Here is a 25311-nt window from a genome sequence, read left to right on the forward strand (position 1 = left end):
TCCGCAGCATACGCCACCTGGGACTTTAGACTCTTGTGCTTTTTCTGGACAGAAAGTAACCCGTAAGTGAGCATTGTTTGCCCAGCAATATGCCTGTAAAATGATGTGAGCCTGGTGTGAAAATTTTAGATGCGAAGCAGCTCTTTGACTAGCCTGTGTAACGCTGTCCCTCCGTGCGTCCGTACGAACGCGCCGCAACGCGCTCCCCTCGCCGCAGGTGTTGGAGTGGTGCCAAGTAGGTCACGCCGCAGCTGCGCGTTGACGTCACGCTCCCCTCGCAGTGCGCGCTGACGTAATTCTCTCCCTCGCCTGCCGCGCGCTCGCCGCAGCGCCCGCAGCTGCCGCCTCGTCCGTTCGGCCGCAACACCTGCCGCCACCGCCGCTCGCTACACCGCCGTCTCGTCGTTTCACGCGCAATAAACCTGACGCGTGCCTAACGTACGCGTTGAAACATGCCTGTACGTGTCACCTCTCTCTCGCTTCACCCTCCCCACCGCTCGCAACGCTCGAGCGCACATCGAGTGTTATAGGCCTCGACAGCTGGTATGGTGGCGCTGCGGCGCTAGGACAGTCAGCGCCGCGAGTAGCGGCCGCGCGCGTGATCCCGTCGCGGCATGCTGCGAACGCCGCTCTGTGGGAGCAGAGCAATGGTATTGCGGAACGAGCAGCGCTCGTGATTGTGTCGATTCCGCGGAACTGAATACGTAGAAAGTTATTTAAAATAAAAGCAGTCTTCTTCGCGGCAGTGATCTTTACGCCGCTAACCATGTTTTCGGCGTCAGGGAGCAAACTGTGTCAGCAAAGGGGCCCTTCGAAGTCAGTTGCAAGTGTGTGAAGAGCGTCGACTAGGACGTCCGCCTTCAGGTTATCAAAGTTTTATCAAGGTCTTCTAATATTTACATTAAATTAAAGGCATTTTGACGAAGATGCGCCTCCATTCGGCAACATCGCCAACGCTCGGCACGCTCGGCACGCTCGGCACGCTCGGCTCGTGCTTTTTCTTCCCTCATCCATTACGCGAAGAGCTACATTTGACTTTTCCATCCATTCTCGCTATTCAGCAGGGCTTCTCGCTATTAATCAGTCTGCGTGTGTTAGTTGATGTTTGGGCTAAGCAAGAGAAAAAAACGTTCGTTCCTCTCACTTTTTTTTTACGCTGGCTCGTTCCCTTCGGACTTTTCGATGATTTCTGCACATTTTCCCAGCCGTCTATAGACCCAACTGCACATTGTGGGAGCAAGGTGCAGATGCAAGGGTGGACGCTGAAGATGGTGTAAGCAAGCTCGTCGCCGCCTTGTATATGTTTGTCAACAAGTGCGAGCACACATCCTGCACAGACCTGTCATGCGCGTGGCTCTGGCCATCGCCGCGCCCCCTTCTAGATACGAGGATGTTTAACGCTTCGTCGCAGGGTCACGCTGTCACCTTTCCCATAGCACGCAGGAAAACGTGTCGGAACACACAGGCAGAATGCAGGGCTTTCGAGCTTCTCTCATCATTGCGCAAGAAGTGGGCACTGCATATGCGGTTTCGGTGCTTCACGAGCTGCCTAAGACCTCCATCGGGGCTAAAAAGAAGGCAGACTTTATGACCACAACGAGCAAATATGCGCAGTAATAGCAAGGAAAGCATTAAAAAATTAAGAGCGTCTGTTTATCTCGCACGTCGCACCGCCCTTATCCGACGCTGTCATCGCTCGTTCTCGTGAGCCTTCCATAGAAATCCATATAATTTTATTTCTGGCAGCTTAACGACAGTGTTTCTGTAGCTGTTGCGACAGCGATACACGCCACAATACATAGTTGCACACCTGTTTCACCGCGAATTAGCTTCGTCCTTTCGAGTTGCTATGGTTCCGCCCGTAGGCACCCGCTCTCAGCCGCGACTGACTAGAAACGCGTCGCGCCGCGGGCGGCGCCACTTGTTCAGTCAAAACTGCAGCGCACTAGGCCCATAGTCGCGGGAGACTTCAACGTTGACGTCAGCGGAGGAGGAGGAGAATGGCTCGTCGATTACATGCGTGACGTGCACTCGCTGAAGTCCGAGTCGGCGGAACGGAAACTACCCACCACGATAAGGGGAACGTGCATCGATCTGGTCTTTGCCAACTTCGACGTCGAATGTCTGCAGGAACCTCTCAGCGTGCACTTCACCGATCACAAGGCCGTGGTAGTCAAGGCGAAACGCGCGCCAGCTCCGGTCCAGCGCCCGTGTCCACTCTGAAGAAACGACAAGACCTACGCCAGCCATCGCTTCAAACGAATCTTGCAGCGCTCACCGCAGCACCCGCGTTAGCGCCGTTCAACCCGTGACGCCACCCGTGCGCAACGCTGCTGCTTCGCATCCCATCAGGGTTCCCTTTGGGGAGATGGAGTTAATTTTTGCAACCGCTTTTTTTTTTGACAAGCGTTCACCTGAAGTAGACACTCTGTTTTTCGCACGCTCAAAAAGATAAAAGCATGGCTTACAAAATAGAAGCAGCCTTACGTGTCGCTACATTTAACGTTAGAGGCTTACGTTTTAGGAGGCGGCAGTATCAGTTACGTCGTTTGTTTCTTGAAAATGACGTTGATATTGCCGCCGTGCAGGAAACAAAAACAGAATCTGAAGAGCAGATGGATACTATATTTCCGACTTTCCGCTCTAGCTACAATATATGTGTAAGTCATTCTTTAGGTACATCAGGTGGATGTCTTCTCTTTATGAAGGACACAATTGGTCTTGTTGAAGAAAGCGTACAAACTGATAATGACGGACGATTAATAGCATGTGATTTTCTTTTTTCTGGTGTGAGTTGGCGCGTTGTTTGCGTATATGCGCCAAATAGACAGCATGATAGGAAAATATTCTTTGAAAACCTTGAAGTGTATCTATCGAGTGATAAGACAGCAATAATTCTAGGCGATTTCAATTGTGTCTGTAATGCCGAAGACAGGGCATGTAAAACGCCTATACGTGACTCTAGTGCCTTGGTTTTGGATTCGATGGTTCGTGAGCGAGATTTGGAAGACGTGGGATATGTGCTATCGCAGGCTACCCACTACACACATTACCAGTTCAATAGTCAGGCCAGGCTCGACAGAGCCTATGTGTCTACATCATTGCTTCCCCTGTGCCAAGACTACGCTGTGAAGAATGTTTCATTTAGTGACCACAGTCTAGTCATGTTCACCATTAATAAAAAAGAAAAGGCCATATTTAATTGGGACCTCTGGAAGTTGAACAATAAGTTACTTGAGGATGAAAAGTTTGTGGAAAACATAGAGAAGGAACTAAAAGAAGTGGTCGAGGGCAACACGAGCAGTCTAATTCACACGTGGGAGTGTTTCAAGGAAAAAGTAAAAATAGAAGCGATTGGAAGGTCAGCTTCAATAAAGCACACCAAATTGAAAGAAGAAAGGCAACTACAGTGCGAACTCGATGTTTTGCTCTGTCAAGAGTGCACGCAACCTGGCATGCGCAGCAAAGAAATCAAAGTGAAACAAAAATTAGAGGCCGCAGATATGGAAAGATAACGAGGAGCGGTAGTACGCGCACGCGCAGAAGGACTTTGGTGTGGCGAGGTTCCTACGAAACGTGCAGTAGCAGATGAAAAGAGCTACGCGACAAGAAACGAAATCCGGGCGATAGAATACAAAAATGAAGTTACAAAAGATAAAACGCAGATTGAGCACGCGTTTGTGGAATATTTCCAACAGTTGCTGGCGGGCGTAAAACAGGACAGCAGCACGTACATTACGTTCGGCATTTCTTGTCACTTATGCCGAAGATTGATGACGACGCGAAAGCTAGATTAGAAGCACCCATCTCTGCCAGAGAAATTGAAATTACGATTGAAAAAATGAACAACGGAAAGACGACGGGTCCAGATGGACTAGGCGTTGCATTCTATAAGAAATTTAAAAGTTTTGTGGCAGAAGCTCTGCGGAATATGCTAGGTGAGGCATACGAAAAGAAAGAATTGCCAACATCCTTCCGAAGAACGCACATAGTGTTAATCCCGAAAAGTTACGACCCCACGAAACAGCTGTCTGTCAAGTCGTACAGACCAATAACCCTAGCGAATGTTGACTACAAAATATTCATGGGCGTTTTAGCCAGGCAGATCCAAACTGCGATTAAAGAAATAGTCGGACCACATCAGACTTGTGGCATAAAAGGCAGAACGATTACGACGAATATTCACATTGCAAGAAATATTTTAGAATGCTGTGATGAGTTTGAGTCTCGAGTAGCTATGCTACAAATTGATCTCGAGAAGGCGTTTGATCGCGTGAACCATGATGTATTCTTAAACATTCTTGACTACGTCAACATAGGAACTGTGGTGTTAGAAGGGGTACGAATGGCGTACACGGGGTGCACTACGAGGATCGTGATAAACAAACAGCTTAGCGAGAATATACAAGTCTTATCAAGCGTAAAACAAGGATGTCCTGCGTCTGCACTGCTTTTTGCTATCTATTCAGAACTTCTATGTCAGAAAGTGCTACAGAATGATCAGGTGCGAGGGTTTCGCTTGATGTCCGCGGAGGTCAAAATGCTTAGTTACGCGGACGATATTACTGTGTTCTGCCAAGACAGGGAGAGTGTCAGAGCAGCACTAAACGATGTGAAGTCCTTCTGTGAGTGCATGGATAGTAAAGTAAATTGGAGTAAGTGTCTTGGAATATGGCATGGAAACTGGCACAGCACACCATCATTATATGAAAACATTACGTGGAAGGTCACACCTGACAACTACTTAGGTGTACCTCTCCAACACTAACGGGGACCAAAAGAATATTGGAAAGAAGAAACGGAACAGCCAAAAATCAAGACGAAAAAGTGGGGTAGGCGAGACTTTTCCTTTTTTACGAGGTCAACAGTCAGCAACATATTTCTTATTTCACGAGTGTGGTATGTTTTCACGAGTGTGGCGGAACATGGGAGAGGCCTTTGCCCTGCAGTGGGCGTAGACAGGCTGATGATGATGATTGGTATGTTTTACAAGTGCTATTTATGTCGCGCGTTGCTCTACAAAAGCTCCACGGAGTGTTGGCAGTGTTTATCTGGGCTTCGACGTGGGAGAGGACAAGTCGCACAAATCTGTTCCGTTCTGTGCAAAGTGGGGGGCTAGGTCTTGTACACTTGTTCCTAAGGCAGATAGTGGCTAGGTTTATTTCTTTACGAGATCAAGGTGATTGTTTTTTTGAGAACGGTGATACATGTGCGGTTGTCCAATTTTTTGCCTGATTTATTGTAACCACAGTGAACGGGGCGACAAGGCGACCGAGGGGCAAGAAGTGATTGCGGCTTTGGAAATTTTGAGAGTGCGATTTTCGATGGAGTATCTCTCTAAGGCGTCGCGAAAGAGACAGTACAAGGATCTTGTAGAAATCATGTTGCCAGAGCCTCTGTATAGAACATTGTACCCCAATGGGCCAGGGGATGACGTCTTAAAGAGAGTGAAAAAAATGCCAGTTCGGCCATCAGTTAAGACATTGTTTTTCAAACTTCATAGTGGCACACTCCCTACATTACCTTGGCTCCGTGAAAAAGGAATATTTGTCCCTTGGTCAGTAGACTGCATTATCTGTAGAAAACCTGAGACAGTTGACCACATTTTTCTGGACTGCACTGACGCAGTCTTTCTCTGGGACATCCTTCAAAGCACCTTGAAGAAAGAACTGCCCGTTAAACCGTATGGCATCCGTTTTCTGCCTGTCATAAGCGTAGGGGGTGTGCCCTACGATATGTTCATGGCACTGGTTCTTCACAGTGTGTGCAGAACACGGATGGCAGTGCGAAACGTAGACGTGAATCCCCGGCCTGCTCGAGAGTATTTCATTGAAAGTGTACAATATTTGATGACTGCATACGAGGCACAAAATGATAAGCCAGATAGGTTCCCCTGTTTGGTTGAATTGGTTGGCATGAAGCGTCTGCCTTTTTAAATCCCATGTGCTGAAAGGTGGGGCACCACTTTTACATGTGACACTGCACTGTATTTTTAAATGTTGATTTGTACTTTGTTTGCTAAGCAGGCAATAAAGCAAAAAAACCGGCATGGTCTAGTGGCTAGGATACCTGGCTCTCACCCAGGAGGCCCGGGTTCGATTCCCGGTGTCGGAAAGAATGTTCATCTCTTTTTATCTTTCCCTCTATTTGTGGGTGTTGTTTTATATTTCCTCAGCCGCTTTCGTTTAATAAGCGCGTTGTTTTAGTCCGCCTTCGTCTCCGGCATGGTCTAGTGGCTAGGATACCTGGCTCTCACCCAGGAGGCCCGGGTTCGATTCCCCGGTGTCGGAAAGAATTTTCATCTCTTTTTTATCTTTCCCTCTATTTGTGGGTGTTGTTTTATATTTCCTCACGCGCTTTCGTTTAACAAGCGCGTTGTTTTAGTCCGCCTTCGTCTGCGGCATGGTCTAGTGGCTAGGATATCTGGCTCTCACCCAGGATGCACGTGTACGATTCCCGGTGTCGGAAAGAATTTTCATCTCTTTTTATCTTTCCCTCTATTTGTGGGCGTTGTTTTCCTCAGCCGCTTTCGTTTAACAAGCGCGTTGTTTTAGTCCGCCTTCGTCTCCGGCATGGTCTAGTGGCTAGGATACCTGGCTCTCACCCAGGAAGCCCGGGTTCGATTCCCGGTGTCGGAAAGAATTTTCATCTCCTTCTATCTTTCCCTCTATTTGTGGGTGTTGTTTTATATTTCCTCAGCCGCTTTCGCTTAACAAGCGCGTTGTTTTAGGCCGCCTTCGTCTCCGGCATGGTCTAGTGGCTAGGATACCTGGCTCTCACCCAGGAGGCCCGGGTTCGATTCCCGGTGTCGGAAAGAATTTTCATCTCTTTTTATCTTTCCCTCTATTTGTGGGTGTTGTTTTATATTTCCTCAGCCGATTTCGTTTAACAAGTGCGTTGTTTTAGTCCGCCTTCGTCTGCGGCATGGTCTAGTGGCTAGGATACCTGGCTCTCACCCAGGAGGCCTGGGTTCGATTCCCGGTGGCGGAAAGAAGTTCCATCTCTTTTTATCTTTCCCTCTATTTGTGGGTGTTGTTTTATATTTCCTCACCCGCTTTCGTTTAACAAGCGCGTTGTTTTAGGCCGCCTTCGTCTGCGGCATGGTCTAGTGGCTAGGACACCTGGCTCTCACCCCGGATGTACGTGTACGATTCCCGGTGTCGGAAAGAATTTTCATCTCTTTTTATCTTTCCCTCTATTTGTGGGTGTTGTTTTATATTTCCTCACCCGCTTTCGTTTAACAAGCGGGTTGTTTTAGTCCGCCTTCGTCTGCGGCATGGTCTAGTGGCTAGGATACCTGGCTCTCACCCCGGATGTACGTGTAGGATTCCTGGTGTCGGAAAGAATTTTCATCTCTTTTTATCTTTCCTTCTATTTGTGGGTGTTGTTTTATATTTCCTCACCCGCTTTCGTTTAACAAGCGCGTTGTTTTAGGCCGCCTTCGTCTGCGGCATGGTCTAGTGGCTAGGATACCTGGCTCTCACCCAGGAGGCCCGGGTTCGATTCCCGGTGTCGGAAAGAATTTTCGTCTCCTTCTATCTTTCCCTCTATTTGTGGGTGTTGTTTTATATTTCCTCAGCCGCTTTCGTTTAACAAGCGCGTTGTTTTAGACCGCCTTCGTCTCCGGCATGGTCTAGTGGCTAGGATACCTGGCTCTCACCCAGGAGGCCCGGGTTCGATTCCCGGTGTCGGAAAGAATTTTCATCTCTTTTTATCTTTCCCTCTATTTGTGGGTGTTGTTTTATATTTCCTCAGCCGCTTTCGTTTAACAAGTGCGTTGTTTTAGTCCGCCTTCGTCTGCGGCATGGTCTAGTGGCTAGGATACCTGGCTCTCACCCCGGATGTACGTGTACGATTCCCGGTGTCGGAAAGAATTTTCATCTCTTTTTATCTTTCCCTCTATTTGTGGGTGTTGTTTTATATTTCCTCACCCGCTTTCGTTTAACAAGCGCGTCTTTTTAGCCCGCCTTCGTCTCCGGCATGGTCTAGTTGCTTCAGACGTAAGCACACCCATTTCCAAGGAGACCACACAAGATTAGACCGTATCTATGTACCAGTTGAATTTCTGCCGCTTCGTACCAACTATCTCGTACAGTGCGTCAGTTTTAGCGATCATTGTCTAGTAGCAGTTACTATCGGTGAAAAGGAAAAAGCGTGTCGCTTTAACTGGCACACATGGAAGTTTAACGATAAGCTGTTATAAGATGAACCATTCCTTCAAAAACTAAAAGAACAGATCGATAACTTACTGAACCATTCAGATAACTTTTCCTCCTTATGGGAAATGTTTAAATCTGACGTCAAACTCATGGCAATAGACCGAGCGTGCACACTGCGTGGAAAAGAGAAAGATAAAGAAAGACAGCTTCACGATACACTACAATTCCTACTTACCACTGAAAATTCTAAACCGGGCCTGTTCGCAAAGCAAATAAAAGAAACTAAAAGCAAATTAGAAGCGGTAGACATTGAAAGATATCGAGGTGCAGTGGTCAGAACACGCGCAAATCAATTTTGGCTCGGAGAAACGCCCACCAAGCGGGCGTTAGGAGACGAAAAGCGATACGCAGTGAAAAAAGACATTACCGAAATTTGTTATCATAACGAAGTTACCCGATATAAAAAAAAAACATCCAAAAAGCCTTCCCTGAACGTTTTCGTTGGCTGTTAAATCAAAAACATGAAGATACCAAAGTATTTGAACGTGAATTTTTGCCGCTATTGCCACAACTAGAGAACGAACTATGTGAAGAACTCGAAATGCCAATTACTCTAAACGAAATCAAAAAAGCGATTGAAGACTTAAAACCAAGTAAATCCCCTGGGCCAGATGGGTTAGGCGCAACCCTGTACAAGTGTTTTAACCAGAAATGTCAGTAGCCTTGCATCGCGTCATCAACGAGTGTTTTCAAAGGAAAAGCATGCCTCCATCGTTTAGGACAACGCACGTGGTGTTAATTCCTAAAACCAATGATCCGCTTAAGTTACGCTCCGTTGAGTCCTATAGACCAATAAGCCTCACGAATACTGACTACAAAGTATTTATGAAAGTAATAGCTAATAATAATATCTTGGGTTTTACGTCCCAAAACCACTATATGATTATGAGAGACGCCGTAGTGGAGGGCTCCGGAAATTTCGACCATCTGGTGTTCTTTAACGTGCGCCTAAATCTAAGTACACGGGCCTCTACCATTTCGCCTCCATCGAAATGCGACCACCGCGGCCGGGATCGAACCCGCGACCTTCGGGTCAGCAGCCGAGCACCGTAACCGCTATTGGCCTCGAGGCCCACCACTGGAAACGCCGGCGCCACCGTCGGCGTGACGTGCTTGGCAGGATCACGTGGTCTCAGCGGCCGCGTCGGCTGCTTGTGGAGCGCTGCCGCGTGCTTTGAAAACGAGCTTCAAGTACCACATGCGCTGCGGTCTGCTCAAATACGGAAGTTTCCTCGCATTTTCTACTCAATTGAAACCATTGTAATAGAGTGGCTGCCTCCGAAGGCGACGAACATGAGGCTCTACCGCTCGGTGCCGCAGTGCCGCGCTTACGCAAAGGAGCCCAGTGTCAGCCTGCACTGGTAACCGCGGGACAAGAAACAGCGTGAAGCATGGGTTGTAAAGCTAAGAACCGGCAAGTAGCCATCCGCTACGAGTCTTGTGTGCAACAAGTACTTCCGCGACGAAGACTTTTGTTACTGCGTCGGGCCTGCGATGTTCGGTGAGTAGCAGACAGCGCGCACTGAGACGATGGCACGAGCGCGCTTCCCGCCGGCAAATGATGCTTATCTCCCACAGGATGGTAAAAGCGCTACCTTTTACCACGTGCGATGCCATCTCAGAACCCTCCAATGCGACCTCTTGATCGTCGGCGCCGTGCTCAGCGTCCACAAAATCGGCTGCAGATGCGCATGTCATTGTTTAGATACGTTAAATTAAAAAAAAACGCACAGGGTCCCTTATGCATTCGTTAAAGATGACTAGAAGGCGAAAGCCATCTTCTTCTTGTCAGTCGATGTACTGATTCTCCCGCGCCCCCCTCCAAAAACGTTCTGCACCTAACGCGGTTTTGCACGGCCTCCGTGACCGATCACGGAGGCAATGCAAAGCGACCATGACGTGTGAATACGTCATCATGTGATGTCACATTATGTGACGTCATAATGACGCTACATATTTTGGCGATATGTGACGTCATGATGACGTCATATGGGTCACGTGACGATTATTTTTTGCATCACTAGTGTTGACGCCGCCGACGCGGGACGCCGACGGGCAACCTTCCCATTTGATGAGGCATGCATTGCTTTATAAGCTACATAAATTTAACATTGCCTACGTGATCGGCCCACCGGCCAACCCCATGTATTTTCTTGGAGCCTTATTTACTTACGTGGAAAAGATGCCACCCTGTTGGCGTTAGACACGACACTGCTGCCAAAATTGCTGGGGTACACGCCAAATAATTACTATCCTGTTTTGCGGCTGCTGGTTGCTGCAATAACTTCTATTTTATTCACCGCTATTTCAAGTTCATGTGTGTCCTAGTTCCCAGCCGACGTTTGCAGAACAAGTCTGGCAAACGTTACTGTATTTTCTTTCTTTTTCTAGGCGTCGCATGCTGCTACATGCTCGGTCTCGTAGACTGGTTCTTCTTCCACCAGCAATCTCGAAGTGGTGAAGCTTTGGTCTATGAATTTGTTGATGACAGAGAGCGGCGAGTTCACTGGAATACAAACGGAACGATAATTAAGGAGCATTGAAAAGAGGCGTCGCATTTGCTCACGTTTTGTGTCAGCACCAAACGAAACGAATGCGCTGAATAAAGAAACAGAAGCAGCGGCATTTGCCCGCTGAGAAGACCGATCAATACGCAGTGCGAGACAACTTGCCAAACGACATTGAAACGTACCCGAGTTTAGACCGAAAAAGAAAAAAGAAACACTGAATCGTCGGGACGGCAGATCACAAAGTTGCCATGCGCACCGAAGCCGCAGTTGTAAGGAAATTGTTTTTGAACCGGTCTGATAGCGTCCGCGCAACAGTAGTTGTTTGTTTACTCACAAATTCTCATATTTTGCGGCCTAAAGTTCACAGCGCGCTGCCAAAACGCGCTCGTAGCAAAAGCGAAACCATCAGTACGAACATATACATGCAGACGCTCATACATATGGCACCATCAGCTCGTCGCGAACCCGTGCAATCGCTGGCTTGAGGCTTCTTTCTGTTATGCTCCGTTTGGTTATACAGGCAGTCTACTCTAACGAGATATTTCACATAGTTTGCACTCAGCGAGTGACTACCTTTCACGCAAGAAGCCGGTTCAGGGGTCTCCAACGCGGTGATAGCGTGAAGCGGGTGCTCGGTTTTCTGCAAAGAGACAGCGACTGCAGACTATCTTGTGCTTTCAGTTCGTAGAAAATGATTATTTTGACAGTAAAGAACACAGCTCATTTCGAAAGTACTTACAGAAATGCCCTGGAGGATTCCGCGAGGTGTTTTTGTAGAGCGCCGACAGCAAAACCTATGGGGAGCGCGCCGGCGGTATCCTGCCTAGCACGCAATCGAGGCGCGTCCGATAGAGGGCGACTCCGTAACTCATCGAGGCCAATACCACCGCGGCGGACAAAGTAATAGCTAAGCGACTTCAAAGAGCTATTAAAACACTAGTATGCCCACACCAGACATGCGGGATTAAGGGAAGAACAATTTTCACCAATATACATGTAGTAAGAAATATATTGGAGTCATGCGACGCTGAATGAGCTCGAATTGCAATACTACAGCTAGACCTTGAAAAGACCTTTGATAGGGTAACCCACGAAATTTTATTGCGATAGCAATTATATGGACAGTCTCGGCTGGATTTTGCCGTCGCCGTCGCCGCCGTCATGCACCGTATATGTATAAGTATGTATATTGTGGGCGTTCATTAGACACATCTCCCTCTTCATGCATGTTCATCATCATGAGTGTTCGTCATCTTCATCGGTGGTGGGAACGCTGCTTGATTGTGAGATCTGTGCCTCGGGTGTGGTCGCTTCACCGTGCATTCAGGGCCTAATAAAGGTCGCGTTAACCGTTGCGTCACAAGTGGTGGAGGCTGCTAAGCGATCTTCCTTCCTCTCCCATCCTGCTCTACCTCCTGGAGCTCCCTGCCTCCCTTTTCGTATTCCTTCCTTCCTTCCTTCCGCTCAGGTCGCCGTCTGTACCAGGTGTCCGGTACCATGCCTCAGGACGAGCCAACCGGCGCACCTGCATCTACTGCCACTGCCCCGACTACCACGGCCTATCCACCATGGATTATCAGTGGGCACCAGCGTGATCCCCCCATGTTCGCCGGACTTCGAGGTGAAGATGTGGAGGATTGGTTGGACCACTACGACCGTGTGAGTTCAACCAACAACTGGGATGATCCGGCCAAGCTTCGCCGTGTTTCTTTCTACCTCACGGACGTGGCGAAAACGTGGTATTTTAATCACGAAATTGATTTCACGGACTGGACCCATTTCAAGCAACGGCTTCGCCAAATTTTCGGCACTCCCGCAGTTCGTTCTGCTCTCGCAAAGAAGACCTTGGACGCTCGCAAGCAACGACTTGGCGAATCCTACACCTCATACATTGAGGATGTGCTTGCTCTTTGCCGCCGTTTCAACACCTCCATGACCGAATCAGAGAGGGTTCGCCATCTGCTGAAAGGCATCGGCACCATCGCCTTCAATGCGTTGGCCATTCAGAACCCGACAACAGTCGCCGACGTTGTTGCCACGTGCCAACGCCTAGAGGAACTCGAGTCCCAGCGGTTGCCGCCGGACATCCCTGACAACACCGCCACCGCCGATCCCTCGTTGCGTGCTATGATCCGCGCGATCATACGGGAAGAGCTACAATCTCTTGGCCTATCAGCGACCCCGAGTCCACCTCACGCCTCCAGCACTCTTTTGCGCGACGTGATCAAGCAGGAGTTGGCGTCCATGGTCGCTCCAGCGTATGTGGACTCTATGACCCCTCGACTCCAACCAACGTACGCACAAGTCGTCGCTGGTTCACCAGGTGTTGTGCAATCGATGTCTGCACACTCGACGCCTGCCCACCTGGCTTCGATGACACCGAGTGCGCCTAGCCAGCCCTTTCACCCACCATGGCGATCGCCTCGTCCGGTCTGTTATTACTGCGGGTATCGTGGCCACATTGCACGCTTTTGTCGTAAGCGTCAGCAGGACGAGCGCCGTGGATTCGACGCCTACGAACGGGATGATGGTGCCGCCGGGGCCACTTTTCAACGCCGTTCTTACGCTCCGCCGCCACGTCGCTCTCCATCGCCAACTGCAACATCCGAGACGGCACCAACTTACCGCCCCACTAGACGCCGCTCACCGTCGCCCCTTCGCCGCTCTACGTCACCACTGCGACCTGTCTCGCAGTTCACCGACCATCGCCCGGAAAACTAACCCATGCAGCTTTTGGAGGAAAAGCTGCATTGAACGACAAGACAGAAATTCCTCCAGTGCGTCCATATAATATGGTATCTGTTTTAGTAGAGGGTGTATACGTGGACGCTTTGATAGACACTGGTGCTTGTTTATCGGTTATTGATCGTTCTTTGTGTTCCCGTCTCCGGAAAGTCACCACCCCTTATGATGGACCTACATTGTTCGCTGCTCAAGGGGACGTCATTCAACCTTTCGCCATGTGCACCGCTCGTGTTTTCATTGATGGACTCCTCCATTACGTACAGTTCGCCGTGCTGAGTTCGTGTGCCCACCAGATGATATTGGGGTGGGATTTTCTGTCTACGGCAAATGCTTCCATCTGCTGTCGAGAACGTGTTCTTCACATGACGGAAACTGACTATGCCCTTTCTGCGGATGACAAGCCACTTCGCTTGCTCGCTGTGCAGGATACCGAGCTACCACCTGGTCATCAACGAATAGTTACCATCGCCTCTGACGTGATCGACTATGGTGACGTGCTTGTCCTACCGTCTGCACGCTGTCTCGCAAGAAGGATAGCCTTTGCGTCAGGGCTAGTGCGGTTCCACGATGGCTGCGGACTTCTCTACGCTACAGACCAGACGTCCGAGAAGATTCTCATCCCTAAAGGCACCACAATGGCTTGCGTCACGGAATCCCAGCCTCTCTCTGTTGTTCCGCTCGTGCCCGCGTCCTCTGACCCTATTTCTGTTGCACGTTCCCCATGCGTTTCTGCTCTCGCTGCGACTATCAGTCCCGACCTGACCTCATCGCAGTCAGATGAGTTGCTTGCCTTGCTACAGAAACATGCGACATTGTTTGATGCTCACTCCTCCTCTTTGGGACAAACGTCCATTATCACGCATCGGATCGAGACGGATGGCACTTCCATCGTACGCCGTCGACCATATCGCGTCTCTTCATCCGAGAGGAAGGTCATTGAAGAAAATGTCGCCGATATGTTGCAACGGAACATCATACGTCCCTCAGCGAGTCCTTGGTCATCTCCCCTTGTTTTAGTACGGAAAAAAGATGGCTCCGTGCGATTTTGCGTAGACTACCGGGCACTTAATAAGATCACCCGCAAGGATGTCTACCCCATGCCGCGCATAGACGATGCCTTGGATTCACTACAGGGTGCCGAGTACTTCTCAAGTCTAGACCTGCGTTCGGGCTATTGGCAGATACCCATGCACGAGGACGACAAAGAAAAGACAGCATTTTCAACACCAGATGGGCTCTACGAATTCAACGTCATGCCATTCGGCCTTTGCAATGCTCCAGCAACATTCGAGCGAATGATTGACACCGTTTTGCGAGGCCTGAAATGGAAAACTTGCTTGTGCTATTTGGACGATATAGTTATTTTCTCATCAACATACCATCAGCATTTGCAACGTCTGGGCGAAGTGCTCGCGTGTCTTGCCAACGCAGGCCTTCAGCTGAACACCAAGAAGTGCCGCTTTGCGAGCAAGACAATTAAAGTGTTAGGTCACATCGTAAGCAAGGACGGCATTCGTCCTGATCCAGACAAGATTTCCGCTGTCCAACACTTCCCGCGTCCTGCAAAAGCCAAAGATTTGCGCAGTTTTCTCGGCCTCGCCTCCTATTTTCGTCGATTCATTCGAGACTTCGACTCAATCGCTTCGCCTTTGCACAAGCTGCTCGGCTCCGGCGTTCCCTTTGTGTGGTCTCCTGAATGTGAATCGGCGTTTGTTCATCTGAAGTGTGCCCTCACGTCCGAACCAGTTCTTTGCCATTTCGACGAAACCGCACCTACACTCCTGCACACGGACGCTAGTGGTCATGGCATTGGTGGTATTCTGCTACAGCGAGACAAGTGTTCACGCGAGAGGGTCGTCTCATACGCCAGCCGTGTACTGACACCCGCCGAAAAGAATTATACCATCACCGAGCAGGAGTGCCTAGCCGTCGTTTGGTCTGTACAGAAGTTTCGACCTTACCTTCACGGCCGCCACTTTACTGTGGTTACAGACCATCACGCCTTGTGCTGGCTCTCGACACTCAAGAACTTGTCTGGCCGCCTTGGTCGCTGGATTCTTCGTTTGCAAGAATATGACTTCAGTATTACATACAAGTCGGGGAAAAAACACCAAGACGCCGACGCCCTTTCGCGCTGCCCGCTTCCTTCGGAACCATATAACGGCACCACCACTACCGCACGCGACGAGCTCTCGGCCGTCCCTTCTCCACACGTTTCATGCTTAGCTACTATGGGCCCGACTTATTCGAACGAGTGTGGTTCATTGTTATCTCACCAACGCGCCGATCCTTACTGTCGCCGCCTTATGGACCGCCTTGACGGGACTTCTCGGCCCCCTAACGCCCGTCTTCGTCGACAGCTGACGCAATTCAAGCTCGACAACTGCGTCCTGTACCGCCATATCTACCATCCTGACGGTCAACGCTGGGTGCCCGTTCTCCCTTGCTCTCTTCGCGCTCAAATCCTCAAGGCATACCACGACGACATGACCGCTGGACACTTGGGATTTCAGAAAACGTACGATCGCATCAGATGTCACTACTACTGGCCGGGCTTGTCCACAAGTGTAGCGAATAATAATAATAATATCTGGGGTTTAACGTCCCAAAACCACGATTTGATTATGAGAGACGCCGTAGTGGAGGGCTCCGGAAATTTTGACCACCTGGGGTTCTTTAACGTGCACCTAAATCTAAGCACACGGGCCTCAAACATTTTCGCCTCCATCGAAAATGCAGCCGCCGCGGCCGGGATAAGTGTAGCGAAGTACGTTGCTTCGTGCACGCTTTGTCAGCGTCGAAAGCTCCCTACATCAGCTCAAAGCGGACAACTAAAACCACTCCCGTGTCCGCTGGAACCATTTGAGGTAGTTGGCATCGATCTGTACGGTCCGCTTCCTATGACAGTCACCGGTAATCGATGGATCGTTACAGCTGCCGACCATCTGACACGCTACGCCGAAACAGCTTCCGTGGCTTCTGCATCAGCTTCCGAAGTTGCTGATTTTATGCTCCGAGCCCTAATCCTTCGTCACGGTGCTCCCCGTGTCATCCTGAGCGACCGTGGAAAGGTATTCCTTTCACAACTCGTTGACGAAGTGCTCAAGGCATCCGGCACCACCCACAAAACAAGCTCCAGTTACCATCCGCAAACGAACGGGCTGACTGAATGCTTTCATCGAACGCTCTCAGACATGATAGCCATGTATATCCAACCGGATCACAGAAACTGGGACGCAATTTTGCCATTTGTGACTTTCGCGTACAATACCTCCGTACAGCGTACAACCGGTTACTCCCCGTTCTATCTCGTCCATGGTCGTTTCCCCTCTTCTTTCCTCGACGTTTCCTTCTTCTCTGCGCCTGTTAAACCATCTCCATCCACCAGTGAAGAATACGTGTGCCGGCTGCTTCATTGCCGCCAGCTGGCCCGCGTCAACACTGAAGCAAGGCGACAGGACCGCAAGCTTGACTATGATGCATCTCATCGCGCCGTGTCCTTCAGCCCTGGCGATGAAGTGCTCCTTCTTACACCCGTTCGCACTCCTGGCTTGTGCGAGCAATTTCAGTTACGCTTTATTGGCCCCTACACGGTCTTGGAGCAAACGTCTCCCGTCAACTATCGCGTGGCACCCGTTGTTCTTCCAGCGGACCGCCGCTGCCGGGCCGCAGAGATAGTCCACGTATCGCGCATGAAGCCTTTCACAAGGCGTTCTTCTTCGCTTTAAAATGCGGTCAGGATGACCGCTCTCGCGTGGGGGGAAGTTAGTGTGGGCGTTCATTAGACACATCTACCCTCTTCATGCATGTTCATCATCATGAGTGTTCGTCATCTTCATCGGTGGTGGGAACGCTGCTTGATTGTGAGATCTGTGCCTCGGGTGTGGTCGCTTCACGGTGCATTCAGGGCCTAATAAAGGTCGCGTTAACCGTTGCGTCACAATATATATAAGCCCCAAAGAAAAATAATTCAGAAAAATGCTTCCGAGGCGCGGAATCGAGCCAGGGACCTCTTGCTCCGCAGCGAGTGGCGCTATCCACTACGCCACGAAACTCAGATCCTCCTCGTAGCTAACGGCGAGCGTTATATACATACCCTTTACCGCTAGACGGACTCAGAGACGGCAGGCGATAATAAGCGTTTCTTCATTACCAGCGAGATGGCGCTAGCAGCGCGACGGGCGCGTTTAAAATTCGTCGTCGAGCTCGCTCGCTTCTTATATTTGCGCAGCGAGAACATTGCCCTTCCGTTGTCTGCTCGCGCGGTTTTCTCGCGGTGAGGGGAAGAGGAATGTTTCACGCTTTCACCGTGATGTGCGCGCTCATGTTACCGAGCGTACGAAAGTCACTCGAGCTGAAGGGACGCCGCTAAACGAACAAACAGAAGATGAGCGCGAGCTATCAAGTGTCACAGCTCGACAGTTGAAGCACGCTAGTTTCCTTCGCTGCTTCGGCCGCCTTTGCAACAGGAACGCTGTTCAAACTGAGAGTATCCATTGGCGAGCCTCACTTCGTATAGCATTAATTTCTTGCTATCGCATTCATTGCTTCGCCCTTGCGGCGAAACTGTGACTTTTTACTACTAGTACTTCAACACGTTAATGTAGGTTCCGTTATCCTAGAGGGCGTTAAAATGGCTTATGCAGACTGCACAGCCAAACTGATAATAAACAGACAACTTAGTGAGAGCATTCCAGTTACTGCCAGCTTGCGCCAAGGCTGTCCAACCTGCTCGTTACTATTTGCGCTATATATAGAGCCTTTCTGCCAAAAAATTGTTTCATGTCCCACTATCCAAGGCTTTCGCTATTGTGACAACGAGATCAAAGTGCTGGCACACGCGGACGACATTGCCGTGCTATGTACAGACAAAGAAAGTGTACAAAAAGTGGTAAAAGAAACTACATCAATTTGTCAAGCTACGGGGAGTGCTGTAAACTGGGCAAAAAGCCTCGGCATTTGGTACGGAGACTGGTAAACTAAGCCACAACTATACTGCAACATAGAATGGTCTGACTCCCCAAACGTATACCTCGGCGTCCCATATGCAACACCACAAGGCGCCTATTCGCCGCGAGATCGACCTACAGGAGGCAGCACCGTCGCCGCGTTAGTGTGGAGAGGCGGTCGGCGGCGCGTATACAAATGCACACAGCGGCGCTTCGTTGTGAGCTGTTTGAGCCGATTGTCGGCGAATAAAATGCGCTGATTGCAGCTTACTGGTGATATATACGCTCTTCAATGTTGAATCGATGCACGAAGATCATCCAACGTTACTATTACTAGTGAGATAAGCGCAATCTGCCGATGAAAGGTATGCTCGCCCTGGGTGACAGTCTGCGCTTACGCACTACACGACATTTTTGTTGTTTTCTCTGTACGTGTTTACCTTGTGTTCTGTGTACTACGCACTGCTGTAGCACGCCTGAACTACTTAAGTGTTTACTTCTTCTTCATTTATATACCAGCCCATATTCCTGTGCAATGAGTTCAATAGCACTGTTCGCGCGAATACGCATACGCATGTAAGAGTGTTTAGCACAGAGTTTTCATCGACTGATTACATGCACGACAGTGGTGCAACAAAGGTCCGGTTATTTTATGGAATAAGGGTTTTTCTTCTCAAACTAAACACGTCCGCTGACTTCCATCAATTTATAACAACTCCACACAAACGCTCAAGATAATTTTAAAAAAAAAGGATGAGATTTTGAGTGACATTATACTACAAAAATGTAAGGCACGCCGTCGGAATTAATTTTAAGCATTTGGGTTCTTCAAAGCGTACCTAAATCTAAGCACACGGGTGTTTCTGCATAAATTTCACCCAAAGTTAACATTGCGCGCGGGAACTCCGTTTTATCACCCTTACAAAAATTGGTTTCACCTGTCTGTCACCTATGAGTCACAACCCAGTCACCCCAGTCACCTCCCTATAGACTTGACCTTTCTGCAGACCTGGTCTGCAGATTTTCTGCTGATCCCTAGCAGACTTTTCTGATATGTGCGCCCAGAGTGTGTACGCGTGGATGTATATAATATATATGTATGTATCTATATATTCTGGACCATGACACATTTCATAATAAAAATTAAGTGAATTTCACCTTTCAGTCACCCACCAGTCACCCACCAGTCATCCCCATAAAGACCTAGTCTGCAGATTTTCTGCAGACCCCTAGCAGGCGGCAGGCAGACTTTTCTGATAATGAGCGTCCAGAGTGCGTGCGTGCGGATGTATATAATATATATGTATGTATCTATATATTCTGGACCATGACACATTTGATAATAATGATTCAAGGGATTTCACCTTTCAGTCACCCACCAGTCACCCCCATATAGACCTAGTCTGCAGATTTTCTGCAGACCCCTAGCAGACGGCAAGCAGCTCTTCTGATAATGAGCGCCCAGAGTGCGTGCATGTGGATGTATATAATATATATGTATCTATCTATATATTCTGGACCATGACACATTTGATAATAATGATTAAATGGATTTCACTTTTCAGTCACACACTGATAGGGGGTGACAGAAAGTCTGTCACTTGTCTTCACGTGCTCTGCGCTTGGGTTGTTCGTGGTCTGTAGAATTTCTGAAGAAAGGCTGCAGCTTTTCTGCAGCACCATGCGACAGCCTGCCAGCTGGTAATTGGAATGCGCTAATTAAAATAGCGTTGCACATTTGGCGGGTGTAGATTAACAGATCTGTGTATTTTATGGCTACCTAACATTCAGCATAAATTTACATGCATTCTGTGAACGTGTTTAAAAATTTGAAGCGTAGGAATTTTTCCACCGGCACTGAATGGCAGGTCAAGATACCATGGCTATATATACCGGGTGGTCGGTGTTAGTTTGTGAAGCGCGAGTGTGCGGTATTTACTTTGCTGTTGTTGCGTGTACGCTGTGGTCGTGTGTTGGTGGGTGTATGTACGGTATTCTAACCCTGGATGCTGCATGTTACTTGACTCCTGGTGCTAACGCAAAGGGCAGCTCTTATTTATTTTTTTCATCCGCGACAAAGCTCCGCACACATTCTGCAGAAATGCCGCAGAAATTCTGCAGACGCACTGCAGACATTCTGCCGGCATGCTGCATCCTGGCGGCTACAAATGCTCTGCGGACATTCTGCAGAAAGGGTGTTCCAATTGCCTACTGGGAGGTGACAAGGGGTGACAGAAAGTCTTTCACTTTTCTTTCCGCATTCCGAATCAGGGGTGACTCGTGGTCTGTAGAATTTCTGCAGATTGGCTGTAAGTTTTTTTGTAAGGGCACTGCTGTGTCATCCCAATGTCTTTTTTAGGGGACAGTTTGAGTACCGAAGTGTCAGACTTCACTTTATAGAAATATTTCGCTGTAGTGGGACCACGACCGTACAATAAAAGGACGTCTTAAGCACAACTAAAGCTCATCATGAACTACAGTGCCGCAGTTATACACTTAACAACGCGAAAGTGCATGAGCCTCGCTTTTGTGTACCACCGAGTCGCTAAAACGCGGCATTCAGACACTATTTATTGCTCCTTATGTTTGGGACTATGCCAAGCGCACTTTACGACGTGCTTGAACCAGAAAGCGGCACCAACACTGAAATGATTATGGCGAACGAAGGGTACGACACCAATACACAGCCCTCTCGAAAGTCGCACTCACTGATCTTATTACAATGCGCACGCAGCCGAGCAAACCCATTTGCTTCTGTATACCATGTTAGGTATACGTATGAGCAGTTAAACTCGCGCTAACATAACAGAACAAACCACCCTTTGAAAACGTACAGGACGTACGCGCACATGCAAACACGACGTGGCTAGCAGACGACGCAGGGAGCAATCCACACTAGGCGCGCTTCAGCCAGTAGCCGCCAGGCGGCGACTCTGCTCGATCTCGCGGCCAATAAAGCATTGGATCGAAGAAACCGAGAGGGTAAAAATAAAAACTCAGAAACGGGGTGGTCACAAATTCTCAATCTTTTCGAGAGCAAGTGTGTGCAATGTATTTCTAATCGCTAAAATTTTTCATGTTCTACAAGTATTATGCATGACAAGAATGTCAGTGCAGAAACTTCACAGAGTGTTTGCCGTTTATATTTGGGGCTCGAGTTGGGAGCGCACGAGTCATTGCAATCTGTTTCAGAGGGTGCAGCATGGGGGACTAGGCCTAACTCATATTTTTTTTAAACAAGCTGTTTCAAGGTTTACTAATCTCCGCGATCAGAGCAACGCTTTTTTGAGAACAGTGTTACAAGTTCGCCTACGAGACCACCTCGCGGACTATGTGTCAACAAGCATTGTGACAGCTGGCTCATTACCAGGATTTCTACGTGAAATAGTGGCTTCTTATAGTATACTTAAAACACATTTTTCCCTTGAGTATCTGGCGTTATTTTCAAAGAAAAAGCTGTATAAGGATCTAATAGATGTATTTCTACCTCTACCAGTATATAGATCAAAATACTGATTGGGTTCAGAACGCAATGTGCTTAAAAGAGTCAGAGCCATGCCTGTTCGAAGTTCGACAAAAACGTTTTCTTTTCAACTACACACAGAAACGCTCCCTGTGAAGTCATGGCTTCAGAGTAAAGGCATTTTCGTTCCCTGGTCGATTAACTGCATATTATGCAGGAAGGCTGAAACAATAAACCATTGTTTTCTCGACTGCCGTGATGCAACATTTTTATGGGCCGTCCTTCAACGTACAATCAAAAAAGATTTCCCCATTTGGCATACGATTTCTGCCCTGTGACGACACAGGGGGCGTTCCTACTGATATGGTTATGCTGTTATGCATGCATGCCATGTGGAAGGCTCGCATGGCAGTACGACACGAGGACGTGGATGCACGCTCAGCGCGACACTACTTTATCGAAAGTGTGGTCTACATGAAAGATGTGCTAGAACACGCAGAAGACACCCCTGATTGGTTTACGACATTGGATGAATTGGCCTCACTCAAGGCCTCTTAAACACACATCATGCTTGAGACAAGCTTATGTTTTTACCCTTTAGTACTTGTTTTGTGTAACCCTGTTTGTTGTAAAAAGGTAATAAAAAAAACGGCATAGTCTAGTGGCTAGGATACCTGGCTCTCCCCCAGGAGGTCCGTGTACGATTCCCGGTGTCGGAAAGAATTTTTCAACTCTTTTTATCTTTCCCTCAATTTGTGGGTGTTTTTTACATTTCCTCAGCCGCTTTCGTTTAGCGCGTTTTTTTAGCCCGTCTGTGTCTCCGGAATGGTCTAGTGGCTAGGATACCTGGCTCTCACCCAGGAGGCCCGTGTACGATTCCCGGTGTCGGAAAGAATTTTTCAACTCTTTTTATCTTTCGCTCTATTTGTGGGTGTTTTTTACATTTCCTCACCCGCTTTCGTTTAACAAGCGCGTTGTTTTAGCCCGTCTGTGTCTCCGGAATGGTCTAGTGGCTAGGATACCTGGCTCTCACCCAGGAGGCCCGTGTACGATTCCCGGTGTCGGAAAGAATTTTTCAACTCTTTTTATCTTTCGCTCTATTTGTGGGTGTTGTTTTACATTTGTTCACTCGCTTTCGTTTAACAAGCGCGTTGTTTTAGCCCGCCTTCGTCTCCGGCATGGTCTAGTGGCTAGGATACCTGGCTCCGACCCAGGAGGCCCGTGTACGATTCCCGGTGTCTGAAATAATTTTTAATCTCTTTTTATATTTCCCTGTATTTGTGGGTGTTGTCATAGGCGTGCGCACGGGGGTGGGGGGGGGGGGGGCACCCTCCCTAGTCACCTAAGAGGGGGGGGGGGGGCGTAAAATCTGCCTCGTGCATTGACTTATTGACTTAGTAGGCGACCCCCCCCCCCCCCTGATTGGGAACCTTGCGCACGCCTATGCTACAAGGTGTGGCATACCGTTATCTTTGCCTTATCCCGGTCTATTTCGTGGCCAGTTGCATCTACGTGTTCAGCCAGCGCGTTCGATGAAACATTTCTTATGTCATAAATGTGCTGCTTCAGTCTTTGCTGAAAGTTACCTGTCTCGCCGACTAACTTCCACCACAGTGTGCGCCCCCGCTCCCCTGCCCACGTGTCCATTTTAATTGTCCTCGTGTCTTTTCCCGACCACACGGGTTTCCGTCAGGCTCTCGACTTCAGGCCATGGGTTTCCTTGCTTAAAGATTATTTCTGCAAAATGAGCCCATAGCCAATGTCACTTGTTCTTCTCTACGTTGTTTTACGCTACAGGGGAAAACATTGCCAGCTTCAAACACTGATTCACCTTCTAACAGTAGCCTCGAAGTGCCATACTGCTTATCAATGATGCGTTATAAATGCTGGACGCTGGTATTTTCACTGCAACATAAAATTGCCATTTAGACCGCGGTAAGCTACACCTTGCAGCATAGCCATTCAAGTGCGCAAGTAATACGGCTGACCGGCACACGGTGCATTTGCTATCACAATCGAGCGCGATCGGGACCGTATTTTTCGATCACGATTGGCCCCTTTGTGCAAGCTGGATAACGGAGTCAATCGTCGAAAATTTTCATCCCGATGTGGCTCGGTGGCGATCGAAAATGCGCCGTACGTGTGACAACCTTAGAAAATTCGCGCAATGAGAAGCAACAGATAGATATTAAAATCGTGCCACAGACAAACTCATGTGGAATGTTATCTAGCTACAACACTGAATGAGGCGCGCGTGTACATATGGCTCTCGTGCGTTTGTCTCCAATGATATGAGAAAGGATGCGGCTGCATGAATGTCTAAGCATGCTGGACTGCTTCCCACAAAGCGGAGAAACCGCTGTCGTCCGTCATAGGACTATGTGTACTAAACAGGAATGTAAATTTGCCCATGCTTGTCGCGTCAATCGCGGCCCGTTTTTATATACAAACTTACAATCAATGAAGTTGCGCGGTTGCCCGCATTTCTTGTAGCAAAAATATGTTTCTTTGTCGCAAGCATGCGCTAAAGCCCATTCGACGTAACGTTGTCTTTTACAAAAGCAGCGTGCGCGGCCCACGCGTGGTTTCCATATCGGTGGCCACAGAAGACGACGCCGGCAGTCAGGACGCTGTCTAAGGCATTATGAGGACGTAATATTTTTTTCTGAGCAGTTATTTAGCATTTCGTACAGTCAGTGACGAAGCCGCCGCAGTATTTTACTGTCTTCCTCAAAGTGAGGTACAACAACAATAATAAACAAGCAGACGCTAAAGCGGCTGCGGGCTGAGCGGGAGAGGGTTGGCGGAGCAATCCAGCCTAAAGTCCCTAGATGGAAAAATCTAGGGACTTTAATAAAACCTTGCACGTCACAGGGATGCCTCCGCATGGCGGCGCCACGGTATGCCCTCGCGCCCAATATTAACGCTATGCCGTCTGCTTCCCGAGGTGAGATCACGTGATCCAACTATGCACGTCACAGCGATTGCAGCGCCCGCATCTCCAGCGGTGGGCCTCCGATATTGCTAGAGCGGTTCGTCTAATTTTTTCACCTTCGCATGCTTTAGCAAACGTATAATGTGTGAAAATGGCGCGAAATATACGCTAATGAAAACAAAACGTAACGGAGTTTCTTGCATAATTAAACGAAAAAGCAATTCTCACGTGTTCACGCTCTTCAGGCAAGTGTTGTTTTGGAACTTCGTGATAACGGTTCTTCAATGTCGAGCTACAAGAAAGCAATATAAAAAGCTGCGAGCCACACTTCATTCTCGACGGAGCTTACCTGCAAGTTTGAATCAATTTGGAGGTTGTTACTATGTTTGCCGAGGACTTCTGAATCGTAACGAGCACTCCACCTTCGCTCGTTTGGCGCTGCTTTCAGTTCTCCGAGAACTGGGGTGCAATGGCGGAACGATGCTATTTC

General features: G+C 48.8%; 7 non-coding genes across 7 annotated transcripts; all 7 read left to right on the plus strand.

Annotated features, from left to right (window-relative positions):
• Positions 1 to 6042: 6042 nt before the first annotated feature.
• Positions 6043 to 6114, plus strand: Trnae-cuc (transfer RNA glutamic acid (anticodon CUC)). The gene has a single exon. It is a non-coding gene; the product is annotated as a tRNA-Glu (tRNA).
• Positions 6115 to 6218: 104 nt separating this feature from the next.
• Positions 6219 to 6291, plus strand: Trnae-cuc (transfer RNA glutamic acid (anticodon CUC)). The gene has a single exon. It is a non-coding gene; the product is annotated as a tRNA-Glu (tRNA).
• Positions 6292 to 6566: 275 nt separating this feature from the next.
• On the plus strand, positions 6567 to 6638 carry Trnae-cuc (transfer RNA glutamic acid (anticodon CUC)). The gene has a single exon. It is a non-coding gene; the product is annotated as a tRNA-Glu (tRNA).
• Positions 6639 to 6742: 104 nt separating this feature from the next.
• Positions 6743 to 6814, plus strand: Trnae-cuc (transfer RNA glutamic acid (anticodon CUC)). Its single transcript has one exon. It is a non-coding gene; the product is annotated as a tRNA-Glu (tRNA).
• A 102-nt stretch (positions 6815 to 6916) lies between these two features.
• On the plus strand, positions 6917 to 6990 carry Trnae-cuc (transfer RNA glutamic acid (anticodon CUC)). Its single transcript has one exon. It is a non-coding gene; the product is annotated as a tRNA-Glu (tRNA).
• Positions 6991 to 7446: 456 nt separating this feature from the next.
• Positions 7447 to 7518, plus strand: Trnae-cuc (transfer RNA glutamic acid (anticodon CUC)). The gene has a single exon. It is a non-coding gene; the product is annotated as a tRNA-Glu (tRNA).
• A 104-nt stretch (positions 7519 to 7622) lies between these two features.
• Trnae-cuc (transfer RNA glutamic acid (anticodon CUC)) lies at positions 7623 to 7694 on the plus strand. The gene has a single exon. It is a non-coding gene; the product is annotated as a tRNA-Glu (tRNA).
• Positions 7695 to 25311: the final 17617 nt, after the last annotated feature.

Source organism: Rhipicephalus sanguineus, chromosome 1 (genome assembly GCF_013339695.2).
Source record: "Rhipicephalus sanguineus isolate Rsan-2018 chromosome 1, BIME_Rsan_1.4, whole genome shotgun sequence".
NCBI lineage: Eukaryota > Metazoa > Arthropoda > Arachnida > Ixodida > Ixodidae > Rhipicephalus > Rhipicephalus sanguineus.